Raw genomic sequence first — 15084 nt, forward strand, 5'->3', positions numbered from 1 at the left:
GATATGCAGTATTTTTGTTGAAAATTTAGTTTCTTGGTCTTCTAAGAAACAACCTACTGTTTCTAAGTCTTTTGCTAAAGCTGAATATAAATGTATGTCTGTGGCTTCTGCTGAGTTGAAGTGGCTAGTAGATTTGCTATCTGAGTTACATATTTCAGTTATTACTCCAACATTGCTTTATTGTGACAATACCAGTGCAATGGCCTTAGAAAACTAATCTTTTTTTCATGCCAGGACAAAGCACATAGAGATTCAGTATCACACTATAAGGGATCTGGTTGAGCAGGGTTTCTTACAACTTCAACATGTTTCTAGTGAGGATCAAATTGCTGATATTTTACTAAAGGACTTTGTTATCCTACTTTCTCCAGATTGCTCCATTCTCTTATGCATACTCAGTTGCAGAATTCTCAAATACAACCTACTTCAGCATTCAGTCTTATAGAGTTATAGTTTCCTTGTTTTTACTTTTCAAACTGATTGTGTGTGCTCTTATCAGTTTGAGGGGGTGTATTGGATACTGTATGTCAATCCAGCTAATGTTGACTTGACCTTATTCTGTAAGTGTGTGAAATACCTGTGTGTCTTGTATTTGTATTAATCATTACCTATTTAACGTATATGACTAGGTCTGTTTGAGATAACGTTTTATGTAATAATAGTACCGGTTTCAAGATTTCTCAATAACCTCTACGTAAAATCCTATAACCCAACGGAATAGTTATGAGTTATGATACCTCCAAGGAATGTGATATCATCAATAACCAAAATTATGCCTCTGATCCCCTAATGGGAATTGATACTCGCACTCTAAACAAACTCCAGCACACCTGCGACCTCTAGAAACCTTCTACTACCTACTACAAAGATATAAGTTACTCGACTCAACTAGCCCACATACAAGTTCATCTATGCTAAAGTACCAGAAACTTAAATGAAATAGGCAAACCATGAGTCTCCTTCAAAACATGCTGCGGCGCTTTGAACACACAGGTGCGAGGCTGTCGGCTAGAGTAAGAATCCCTCTCAATTCACCAGGTTGATAGTTGAGTTCAAATACTTCATTGATTTTAAAGGCATTATACCTTTCTTTGACCCGATCATAAAGAAAAGTAGTTTCTGACATCTTTCTTTTCATGATAATATAGTCTGTACCTGGAATAGCTTCAACAGAAAGATCAAGATTTCCATTCTACTTACAAGGTGCCTTGACCTTCTCATACGACCATTTATTACCAGCATCATCTTGATCAAGTATCCAAAATGAAATGGGACAACCTGGTGTATAGTTCAATACAACTATATGACCATCAACCTCCAATAATTCAACAGTTTGTGGATATTTCCAGGGAGTCTCAGTGACATATCCAGGGATCTGAATAACAAGAAACTTCTCAGTTCTAACATCAAACACCATCAACACTTCATCTTTGCTAGTATATCGGAACCGCCAGTATATCTTACCCCTCACATAAACAGTTTTGCTTTCTTCTTTCTATTGTCAACGTCGCCCACATAGCAAACCGTACTTAGTAAACTGTAAGGTGGAACTGGATCGATCCTTCGCCATGTATTTTCACCCGCAATGAAGACTTCACATACTTATTCTTCATCATCTCCAACTTGTTCAATATCATCGGCATGATTAAATAATGAGGATTCCTTACCATCCTCATGTTTCAGAAAGAAGAAGATTCTATCTTCCTCTATGCTTGGGAAGTGGACAGATACACCTCTTTCTAATACTTCTTTCTTCATAGTTGATATGCACCGGACTTTGTGTTCCTTTGTTCTTGGACTATATCCAAATGCAATGCAACTGACCTCACGTCTTCTTTCCTCGCCAATATTCTCATTAACATTTGGTGTCTCGATCCATGGTGTTCTCTCTCCAGTGTTAGGGTTCTAAATGAGAAAAGCCTCATTACCAGAAGTAATACACACCAAACCAGCCACAGTCTGTTTAGGTATACCAAAATTAAGGCGATCCAGTTCCAGTTTCTGAACCTTTGCTGCACCAATACTAGTAAAATAAATAGTTCCTCCTACTGCATCTTCTGGTGGTGAGGGGGCTGAGCTGACAAACAAGAGTGGTTTAAAGAAGAAATTGACATCATCACTACTACTAGTGTCAGACGACTCAGACCCTTCATTAATTTTACTAACACTACTATCAGATGATACTTGAGGTTTCATTTCCATATAATTATCACTAAGAGGAAGATGGTTAGTAGGATTTTCATTACCTTTTGCTAGCTGGTTCTTGATCTTCTCATTTTTCTTGACCATTTTCTATGAGAAAACCAAACACTACGGTGGATGTTTTGGTCGCCGAAAATCTTTGTCAAATGGGAGACGTATTGTTACTTACATAGTTGTTAAGGATTCCTAACCCTAGAAAGTTTGGTTTTTTTGAGGACAAAATTTTTAACTTTTTCATCTCAAGGACGTGAACCTTTTGGTTATGAGGTTTTGTATAGAAAACAACTGCGTAATAAATACTCCCTGCGCACCTATTTTATAGGCGGAATATTACTTTTTCTTTGTACCATTATATAGGCGAAATGGTAATTCCAAGATAGCTTTTAACTATTTTACCCTTATTTATGTTGCTTGGTTATCATCATAATTGAGTTTATGTCTCTAACATATAAAATATAATAAAAGGAAAAACAGGAAGAAACATGGATATTTATGAAATCAAAAAATGTTTCTTAATCTAAGAAAATTGGTCCCTCCACCTATATATGTGGTACAGAGGGAGTATATGCAAAGACGATACGAACAATGTAAGTTCTCCTCCTTTTTTTATTTTTCCAAACGATGCAATTGGAAATGAAATGTAATCAATTGAGTGGTTTAAACGATTCAAAATTTATCTTTGAAATCGGTGCATGGTAGTAAAACAATATTATTCGTAGAATCCGGAACGTATTAGTGAAAATTTTATTGTTTTGGTGAGGGAAAACATTTGACTTGATCATCTCTGCCGCTGAATGGTATTGGCAAGTGTTATAATTTAACTTCTCTGATTATCTTAGTTGGAATATTTCTTCCTAGTGGGTCCCACTTAAAACTATGTCATGCCGCTTAAAGTGACTGGAAAAAATCAGACCCCTTGTTCGATCGTTGGAGCATCACTGGTCAATGATTTCTTATTTATCATATTGTAGGAAAACTCGTTGGGCTTGTGTAAATCCTATTTTTTTATTTACTTTTATTGTTATTCAATTCAAATTCTATGGTTCTGGTTGTGGTTCTGATTTTCTTTTTACCCTTTTTCTTTTACCATTATATAGATCTGCAATATGTTAGGATTGATGGGGATCGATCTATTTTCCCCATCAGACATCGTCGAGAACAAAGGTAGCCGAAGAGTTTGCATGTGCATACGTTGTCTTTAAAAAAAAAAGCCAGGTTGAGAGGCTTAAATGTAGATATGGGACATACATATTTGATAAGCTTTTATCTCTATTTCATTTCAAATTACATGTTCAGTTGTTACTCAAGTACGCTGGATAGTAACTTAATGTGAGTCTAAGTAGAATGGGATTGTGTATATTTTTTTGGTTAGGTTCCATATTTTGATGTTGTCACCTATACAATAGCCATGCCAACGAATATGGTTAAAGGCATCCGCAGAAGCTTGGAGAAAGCACAATATAGGATTTTGACCTATGCTGATTCAGATTCAGGTTTGGATGTAAGACCAAAATACTGTCTTTCTGAGCAACACCCAGAAAGTAATTACCTGCCAACAACAGAAACTTTGAGAGATATACATCGGAAAGAGATTATCTTGGTTTTGAATCGGGTAATGCAGCTTTTGTTAGTCATGGGGGTGGAAACACGTTGCCGTCTAATACACAGTGTCATACCAATTTTCTCGGTTCTAACTCAATAGATAGGGATTCAGGATGCGAGCTTATAAGAAGTTTTTATGAGGAAATAGAAGATTTTGAAGTATCTTCTACCGACAGTGGGAACTCTCTCTCAGGTACAGTGGGATCAATAGATTATGAAGATCTATTTGAAGCAGCAGATGACAGTTTCGATAGACATATCCCACAACTTCAAATTATGGACTCTGGTTTGATGGATGCTTGTTCTGTGAGTGATTATGAACCTTTGGAGATGATTGATTGCGAGGATGTTGGGTTTCCCTGCAAACCCCTAGCAGGTGCTGAAATGGAACCAGACTTTGGGAAAACTCTAAACTCTGTTGTACCAGATGAAAAATCCTTCTCTGTCCCAGTGAGTGATATAGCAGGAATCTATAATAGAAATGACCAAGCAGATCTTCATGGTGGTAATGATGGGTATTTACCACAAATGCATGAATCAGGTAACTTGGCAGCTCAGGACATTGATAAATCAGAAAAATCCAAGTGGGAGTTTGGCGTGCTGGCATCTCCTGTTTCTCCATGTCGTCTAGAAGGGTCTGATGATGATCCTGATAATTGTGATTGTATACGTACTCCCAACATTCTTTATGTAGATAAACTTGTTTCTTTAGGCCCTACTGCACTGAGACCAGAAAATGATCTTTATGAAGCACCAACAACTAGTGTTCACAAACTTAATGATGATCAACATCTTGTTGATGAAAAAATCTTTCTAGTAGGTCACAAAGCTGCCACAAGTCAGGAAAAGGATGTCGCCTATACCACGGACACCATTGGCAAGGTGAATTGTTGATGAGATCTTTAAATTTTATTTTCATATTTTGTATAACAAGGTGGTTAATGGATGTAGGTGGACCTGCTCCGATTTTTCCACATTTTGATGAGTCAAAATCTCTTCTTGTTATTCTTTTTCTCCTATGTGTAAGTAATGCCTTTAAACCATTTGGTTTATTATTTTTTCTCTTGTCTCTTAATGTGAAATTAACATTGTTGATGCAATTTAGGACTCGAGGAACAAGAAGATAGAGATTACAGGACTCGAGGAACTTTACGCTAGCAACAAGAAGAAACAGGAGCAAGCCACTAACTAAATCCATAGTCCTACTTGAAAGGGATTACTGAGAAGTGAGAAAAAGCTTCACTGATAAAAATAGCAAAATGAAAACCATCCCAGAACATAATCTCTAATCTCCAGACTCATGTAGTCAAACTTCTAGACGCACAATCGTCAGCGATAACCTCTACGTAAAATCCAATAACCCCACCGGAATAGTTATGACTGACGATACCTCAAAGGAATCTGATATCATCAGTAACTAGAATTATGCTTCTGATCCGCTAACGGGAATTGATACTCGCACTCTAAACAAACTCCATCACACCTGCGGCCTCAAGATACCTTCTACTACCTATTGCAAAGATATAAGTTACTTCGACTCAACCAGCCCACCTAAGACTTCAACAATTTCATCTATGCTAAAGTACATGAAATTTAAATGAAAAAGGCATACCATGAGTCTCCTTCAAAACGTGCTGCAGCGCTTTGTACACACAGGTGCGAGGATGTCGGCTAGAGTAAGAATCCCTCTCAATTCACCAGGTTGATAGTTGAGTTCATACATGTCATTGACTGTAAATACATTATGCCTTTCTTTGACCCGATCATAAAGAAAAGTAGTTTCTGACATCTGCCTTTTCGTGATAATATAGTATGTACCTGGAATAACTTCAACAGAAAGATCAAGATTTTCATTCCACTTACAAGGTGTCTTGACCTTCTCGTACGACCACTTATTACCAGCATCATCTTGATCAAGTATCCAAAATGAAATGGGACATCCTGGTGTATAATTCAATACAGCTATACGACCATTAACCTCCAATAATTCAACAGTTTGTGGATATTTCCAGGGAGTCTCAGTGACATATCCAGGGATCGGAATAACAAGAAACTTCTCAGTTCTAACATCAAACACCATTAATACTTCACATTTGCTAGTATATCGAAACCGCCAGTATATCTTACCCCTCACATAAACAGGCCTGCTTTCTTCGTTGTATTGGTCAACGTCGCCCACATAGAAAACCTTACTTAGTAAACTGTAAGGTGGAACTGGATCTATCCTTCTCCATGTATTTTTACCCGCAATGAAGACTTCACATACTTGTTCTTCATCAGCCCCAACTTGTTCAATATCATCGGCATGATTAAACAATGAGGATTCCTTACCATCCTCATGTTTCAGAAAGCAGAAGATTCTATCTTCCTCTGTGCACCCAGGTCTGCTTGGGAAGTAGATAGATATGCCTCTTCCTACTGCTCCTTTCTTCATAGTTGATATGCACATGACTTTGTGTTCCTTAGTTTTTGGACTATATACAAATGCAATGCAACTAACCTCACGTCTTCTTTCCTCGCCAATATTCTCATTAACATTCGGTGTCTCAATCCATTGTCTCTCTCCAGTGTTAGGGTTGTAAATGAAAAAAACCTCATCACCAGCAGTAATACAGACCAAACCAGCCACAGTCTGTTTAGGTAAACCAAAATTAGGTCGGTTCAATGCCAATTTCTGAACATCAGTTGGAAAAATACTAGTGAAATCAATAGTTCCTCCTACTGCATCTTCTGGTGGTGAGGGGCTGAGCTGATAAACAAGAGTGGTCTGTCATCACGATTATGAAATCGATTAGATAGGAATCTCTTTCGATCATAGATTTCCACCGTGTACATACAGACTTGAACCTCATAAGGTGTTTTGCTCGAAATCTGCTTAGTATATTACACATCATGTAATTATCACTACCAGGGGTTTTACCATTTCTATTAACACATACTATAGCTTTACTACTAATATCAGACCCTTCATCAACTTTACTAACACTACTATGATACTATCAGTATCAGATGATACTTGAGGTTTCATTTCCATGGAATTATCAATAATAGGAAGATGGTTAGTAGGATTTTCAGTACCTTTTTCTTCTTGATGGTTCTTGATCTTCTCGTTTTCCTTGTCCATTTTCTATGAGAAAAACAATCTCCACCGTGGATATTTTGGTCGCTGAAAATCTGTCGAATTGTAGGCATATTGTTCCTTATAAAGGATTCATTTAGGGTTCCTTAACCCTGCTGCTGCTGCTGCTTTGCTTCAACTTCTCATGCTGCTGCTCCAGCTTGCTTCTCTTGTCCTGTGCTACAGCCACTGCTGCTGCTGCAACTGAGTTTGGCTCACAGCACAAGCCAGTTCAGCCCACAGTTAACTCAAAAGGTTTAGTTATTCTTAGAACCAAAGGCTAAAAGCCCAGGTTCAAAGCCTATCTCAAGCTAAAGGCTCAAGGCCCAACTCATCATTAGGTTACCAAGCCCAGTTCTCAGTCATTACAAAGGCCCATGTCACTTTTAAAGTAAGAGCCTGATTCAATCAAAGCCTGAACTCAATTAAAGGCCCAGTCCAATTCAGGTTTAAGGCAAAAGCCTAATTCAGAGACCAAAGCCCAAGTTCACAGTTCATCATTCAAAGGCCCAAGGCCTAAAGCACTTCATCATTACAAACAAACCCACTAAGCCCAAAGCACAATTAGAAGCCCAATAGAAATTTAGAGCCCAAATAGCTAGAAACTACAAAACACACCCAGTCTCTGTGGATCGACCCGTACTTGCACGAGCTACAACTGACGACCGTGCACTTGCGGTATTACTGTAGGCCCGTTTCATTTCGCTTCAATTTTACACACATCTCCGGGCCCACCAAGTTTTTGGCGCCGCTGCCGGGGATTGGTGCTGTGTTTTTCTTGTAGTTTTATTAGCTATTTTTGCATTTCACTGCATAGCATTTGCATCTGCATCTGCTTCACTTCATTTGCTGTTGGACCTGCTGTTCCGAACCTGTTTTTCCTCTGCTGGGACGCCACCAAGGAAAAGAACCAAAGCCCAACTGGGTTTTTGCAACAATATCAGAGCAGCTGGGCTGTGCTTAAAAGGTAACCCATTTAAGAGAACCCGAATTGTGGGCTTCCAATTTTTAATTGTGGGCTCGTAATATTAAAGCCAATTTTTGGGCTTCTCTTATTTTCTGTTGGGTTTGTAATAATTTTTGTGGCCTTGTTTGTTTAATTTGTGGGCTTGTATTTAATTTTTGTGAGCTTGTTTAATTTGGACTTGTATTTTGTATTCTGGGTTTTTAAACCCAGCTGAGCTTGTAACCGATCACGCTAGTTGAACTCGTTAGTGGGCCGAGTACCCAAATTCTAGGCCGAGATTTTGGACTCAGTTCCACCAAAAGTTTTCAAACCAGCTGAGCCACAGCAAACACAAAACCAACAGTGGGCTTGCTCCCATTCAAAAACCAAATTTTATTTTCATTTTTTTTTTTTAAAAAAAAAAAAAAAAAAAAAAATTCTTTTGCTCCCAATTTCAAAAACCAAAAATTTCTCCCATAAAAACCAAAGTTTTCCAAATGTTTCCCTAAACAACCAAAATTTTTCTTTTTCCATCAAAGCCAAATGTCTCCCGACTAAACCAAATTTTTCCCAAAAAGTCCAATCCCATTAAAAACCAAATTTTTCCCAAAAAGTCCAATCCCATTAAAAACCAAATTTTCTTGTAGATAATGTGTTAGTTAAATTTCCTTTTGTATATATTTTGTGCTCATCCATTGGACTCCGAATATGTTGGAGTTTTGCCTTGGATAACGGAGTTTTAATTCTGCTTTCGCCGAAATCGGGTATTCTCTCTCCTTTTACTCTACTCAGCATGTCCCTTTCCATATGTTGCATTTTAATTCTTTCCATATTTTGAAACATTGAGGACAATGTTTAGTTTAGGTTTGGGGGTATAGAGTAGATACCACGATAATATGCCATAATTGAAAACAAAACTCCATCTTTTTGAAAAAATTGAAAAATTCCAAAAAAATTAAAAAATGAAAAATCATAAAAAATGGAGCTCATTTACCTTGAAATGTTGACTCTTGTGCAAATATGTAATTATTAGGAGTCTTAGTCTAGATATTTAGGCACCCTGATTCTAGCACAATTCACATAGTGATAAGAAATTTGCACGCGCACGATCTACCAATACATGTATAGCCTCGATCTTCAAGGTGTTTGATAGGAAGTCACGATTGCCAATCACTTTAGAATACTGAACGAAACTTGACTAGCTTGTTCTTTGGTTGGTTGGGATAGAAGGTGGAGGTTACATTAAGAAAAACAACCATCGAATTTAACTGGGTGCATCAAAAAGGGCTACCTCTTGCAAAATGTCATGTAATCTTTTGTTTCCTTTTGTATATGTATCAAAAGTGTTTCCTTTTTCAAAAAAAAAATAAAAAAAATATGTATTTATCAATTCCATTCTCTCTTGTTCCAAAAATAAAAGAGAGTAGTCAATGTAAATAAGAGTCATGTAAATAGTCATTTTGTTGTTTCATTGTAATAAGCAAGGAGGGTGTATGCCATTGATGTACAACGCGAGTAATTGTGAAATACCTCCAACTCATTCACAATTCTCGTAAAGTCCGGACAGCTAGCTAGATTTCGACCTTGGTTCTTAGCCTGAGAAACTATCTCTTGGTGATTAGTAGTCATAACTCAGATCTTTCTTTACACATGTGTAGATACACTTTACACTCTTATCACATGTTTTTTTTTGTTATCAGTGCTAGGATTGTGCCTTTGATAGCTAGATTGACATCTCCATTTTGCTGTGAGCTTAAACTGACTTGCACATGTCACATTTGATGGAATCTGAGCTTATATTTTGACCTAGAACTTTGTAGGTACGTTCTAAGCAAACCTTCACGAGACTTCAACTCGTCCACTAGGGACACTTAGTGGTTTAAAAGGCTTAGTGCATACGCTAAATGCATTCGAGAGACCAGCGACAGTGGTATAGTAGGATTTCCTTAGTTTTGTTTTACTTGGGACAAGTAAAATTCAGGTTTGGGGGTATTTGATGAGTGCCAAATATTGTATAATTATCCCTTTTTGTTGGCATTTAACTCATCTTTTGTGCAGTAATTCTACATTTTATCCCATATTCTGTATTTTCATTGTTTTCAAGAATAAATATTTTTCTTACTTAATTTTGCATTTTTAGGTAATAAATAAAGTCTGGATGACTTGCGGAGCGGAAAAAGAGCAGAAAAGTAGTGAAAAGCCGGAAGAAATTACGCAAGGAAGCCGCAAAGAATGGAGCGCACGTCCAAAAAGCTAGGAATGGGCTCAAGGAGGAAGAATTGTTCTTAAAGAAGATATGGGCTTGGCATACCCAAGGCCCAAAACCCTTACCCAAACCCATTTTCTATATCCATACCCGCCTCCATTCTCAGCCGTTAGATTGGATCCATCTCATCATCCAATGGTCGCTTCTTCATCGTTCATCAAATCTGAAGTACCTGAAAAACACCATAGTGCCTAAATTCCAAGCCTTCAGATTAGATCACATTTAGATCCTACGGTCGGCTTCTTGCCTGCGCATCAAATCTCGATACTTCCGCTTAACACTCAACACCTAACCCCATCTAGAGCCGTTACTTCGTTGTATCAAGACATCCGATGGTCGATTCCAGCCTCTTCAGGCGGAGCCGTCCGATTCACCACACCTACACTTCGATTCCAGTGGCTCAGCTTCGCCAACATCTAACTTTGATGTGCCCCTCAACACCCTAAAAACGGATACCCTATACCCTAAACTGTCGACCCATGCTTCTCCTCTTTCTTTCTCTCTGCTCCCCCATTCATTTGCAGACCTACCACCACCACCATACCTCACCTGCTACCAACTCTGCCACAAACCACACCACCTTCTTATCATCACCACCACCTACCGCACATGGTAACTTTCAATCAACTAACATCAACACACAAAACGATTTCAGTGACGTGTGGAATTGATGAGAATGATTGCATGTTATCAATCGAAGCTAGAAAAGGCATGGGAAGGAGCAGTGAAGTCAGAGGAAGGATGGGTCAGCAATTGATTGAAGAAATTGCGCCATCAAAAGTAGATTTTACGAAACCCTAATTTTCTCAATTTTTGGGATTTTTATAGAAAACCCTAATTTTCTGTTAGAGAAAGCAATGAATTAGTTATGGGTTTCAATTTGTACTGTCAAAAATTAGGTAAATCATATACCTAATTTCACTGTTTGAATTTGGGTATTTTTCTATAACCCTAAATTGGGTATTGGGTATAAAATGGAACTGTGGGTTTGTGTGTGAGGTTTTATGCCTGGAATAGCCGGCGTCCAGAACTTAGTTCTGTTAAAGTTCATTTGCTGTTCACTGTTTATCCATTTTAATGTTTTGATTTTCTCCATTTTATGTCACTGTGATGTTGTTATGTTTGTTCCTGTTATGAACTCCACTGTTTTGTTATGTTTGTTCTTTGCTGTCACTCCCATATTCCTGTTAGTTATGTTTCTGTAATGTTTGTATCATGTTCTGTAATGTTCTTGTTATGTATGTTCTAAACCTCAAATGCTAGGACTAGATGAAACCATGAATCAATAGATAGTCTTCATCATGTGCAGCTCTTGTCCAATGTTTGTTAAGCCCTTAGACTAGTTGTACTTTAATCAGACAATTAGTACTTTGGTAACTATTTTAGCTGTGAGTAGAATATCCCTTAGGTTAATGGTGGATTCAACATCCTAGTGTTCTTTCATCACTCTTGTTTACTGTTTTGTGTGAATGTTAGGCTAAAGCCTGTGAAGCATTGGATTGATTGAGCAGTGGGGAGAAACTAGTGCTCACTAGTGACTGTGAGCAAGCTGGTTCTCTTCCCACTCTAGTAGTATGCCTAGGCTCACCTTCACCATTTCACCTTCACCATCTCCACCGCCCTTGGCTAAAACAGCCTTGGTTTGTTCCATTTCCTCCATTGTTTCCTTGTTACTTTTGTTTTCCTCCACTGTCATTGATGTTCTTTGTTTTGTTTTCTTTGCTATTTTGTTAGTCTTCTTTACTTCATTGTCTTTGCTTCTTTACATTTTATTTATTGCATTGTCTTTGCTCCTGCTACTTCAACTACTCCTTGTTCTCCTGCTGCTACTACTTGCATTGTTGTGTTGCTGCTGTGCATTGCTTGTGCTGCTGCTGTGCACTGCTTTCTTTCCCCTGCTGTGCAGTACTGCTGCTGCTGCTGCTTTCTTTTCCCTGCTGCTGCTGCTGCTTTGCTTCAACTTCTCCTGCTGCTGCTCCAGCTTGCTTCTCTTGTCCTGTGCTACAGCCACTGCTGCTGCTGCAACTGAGTTTGGCTCACAGCACAAGCCAGTTCAGCCCACAGTTAACTCAAAAGGTTTAGTTATTCTTAGAACCAAAGGCTAAAAGCCTAGGTTCAAAGACTAGCTCAAGCTAAAGGCTCAAGGCCCATCTCATCATTAGGTTACCAAGCCCAGTTCTCAGTCATTACAAAGGCCCAGGTCACTTTTAAAGTAAGAGCCTGATTCAATCAAAGCCTGAACTCAATTAAAGGCCCAGTCCAATTCAGGTTTAAGGCAAAAGCCTAATTCAGAGACCAAAGCCCAAGTTCACAGTTCATCATTCAAAGGCCCAAGGCCTAAAGCACTTCATCATTACAAACAAACCCACTAAGCCCAAAGCACAATTAGAAGCCCAATAGAAATTTAGAGCCCAAATAGCTAGAAACTACAAAACACACCCAGTCTCTGTGGATCGACCCGTACTTGCACGAGCTACAACTGACGACCGTGCACTTGCGGTATTACTGTAGGCCCGTTTCATTTCGCTTCAATTTTACACACATCTCCGGGCCCACCAACTTGGCAGTTTGGCTTTGAGTCTTGCATCAATTAGTTCCTCTGCAATCAATATGTTATCCTGAATTTGCTTCTTTTGTATGAAAGCCCCCTGATACTTAGATATTAGTTGTGGAAGTACCTTTGAATATTTCTTTGAGACAATTTTGTACATGCTACCCACCAAACTTATTGGTCTAAAGTTTTGAGGTCTATTAGATTCTTCTTTTTTAGGAATCAAAGTGATGAATGCACAATTAATTCTCCAATCTATTTAAGAGGAAATCATTATCGGAAACGTCCGCATTATGGATGAACTAAAACTTACTTGGGGACTAATGATTTTGGACTGAGATAGAACCAAAGACATGCAAACATCGAGTGTAACATCATACTTATCTACGAATTTACTCGTTTCTCTGCTCACTTGGATCATCACTCTTGAACAAACTGAAGAAACTGAAATGGCTAAGGACTTCAGTTCCAGGCCCCAACTCCATATACCCTTTGCTGGTATTCATTCCTACTGTTGAGATGCGACCGATAAGTCTCTCAACTTCTGCCTGCACATGTTCATGCATAACATGTTCAAATAAGTTTGGTGAAGTGTTGCTCGCTCTTGATGAAGGAAGGTTCGGCTTGTCTTTGTGGTTTATTAGTGTATAATTTCTAGGAATTCAATCCGATGAATACCGCGACTCTATTTAATTAACTCGTTTATCTATACTAGCATGCAATATATCTAGGAGCATTTAGATATGATGTGATCAACATCATGTATGATTCTTGGTTAATCCAGACACCGGTGATGAATTCTGAATTCAATAAATATGTTGAGTCTTTCAGATTTAATCATGAAATATTCAAGTGTTGTTGTGCATGTATTTGAAGGCAATACCTGATCGACTGGGATCCATCTAGAATCAGTTTATCCTTGATAGACTTGATTGATTAGTTGCTTGAGATCGGCATCACTTTATAGTTTCTATTTGAGATCTATACTGATTGATTACGAATCTAAACTTGATTATTTTGGTAGTCATTGGATAGATTGATCTAACTAGTCAAAGGAGTTTATTAGATTAAACATAAGAGCCTTTGTCAACAACTCACATATCTTCTAGCAAGATTCATGAGAGTGCTTACCAAATAGATTCTTCCTTTGTTGTTTGGAACTCAAAGGACTTTCTATTCCCGTTCGTGACTCTAGAAGTCGAAGGCACATGGATACTGAGGGAATTAAGTAGCTAGGGGTAGTCTGTTTTGTATCAACTATACGAAGTTGGTATTTTATTTTATATAACTGCTTAATTCTGATAGTATTCAAAACTGCACTAGGCCCGGGTTTTTCTGCATAACACTGAGAGGTAGAGATATTTGACTTTCGGTTGGATTTGGACAAGTAGGTGATTGACAGTTGTAAGGATTTTCTTTTGGTTTGATAGATATTTTGATTTAAATGAATTTAGATTGATTGCTGAAAAGGATTCAATTACTGAATGCAAGTATTGCATATATTTTGGAAGAATTGAAAATACGGATAAGTTAATAAAATCCTAAATGCTTCAAACCTTAGATGCTTGAGCGTTAAAGCTTCGATTGTCTTAGGCTTGATCGTATCGACCATGAGTATGTTTTGTTGGTTGGGCATTCCTTTTGTTGCAGTAATGGGATTCCAAACTTGTGAAGGTATCATAACTTTCTGATTTGTGGAATATATGGAAACTCCTGCAAGGCTTTGGGGAAATGCCCAAAGTGTTCTTTGCCATGCTTGGACATTATCTCGGTAATAAATCATCCGAGTGCAGTGCTCAATTTGGAGAACAGTTGAACTCATCCACTTGGTAAAATGTTATAGTGGTGATGCCACTCATTTGAGCATCTTGCAACAACGGAGTTGAAAATGCGGAGGTCTAACAACCACACCCAACTATATTCGTTTGGCAATCTGAGAGGACTTACTCCAATACACTTTCTAGAGAATCAACTAGACAGTCAGACTCAATCTAGAGTAAAGTATATCAAAGAGTTTTAATATCTCTGTTTCAGAATGTAATCAGCAAATCAAACAGATAGAAATATTGAGCCTTATTATTATGCGAAACAACTTGAACGGTACCAAAGACCAATGTTCAATTGTCAATCAATGTAAATCAACAACCAAACGTTGGATATTGTAATTGATTGATCCCAAAGCATCACCTGTGATATCTCAATTATATAACAAAATTTAATGCGGAAAAGATATAACACAAACACCAGAATTTTGTTAACGAGGAAACCACAAATTCAGAAAAATCCCGGGACCTAGTCCAGATTGAACACCACATTGTATTAAGCCGCTACAGACTCAATCCTACTACCAATTAACTTCGGACTGGACTGTAGTTGACCCCTAATCAATCTCACACTGA

This window comes from Papaver somniferum, chromosome 8 (assembly GCF_003573695.1).
Source record: "Papaver somniferum cultivar HN1 chromosome 8, ASM357369v1, whole genome shotgun sequence".
Classification (NCBI taxonomy): Eukaryota; Viridiplantae; Streptophyta; class Magnoliopsida; order Ranunculales; family Papaveraceae; genus Papaver; species Papaver somniferum.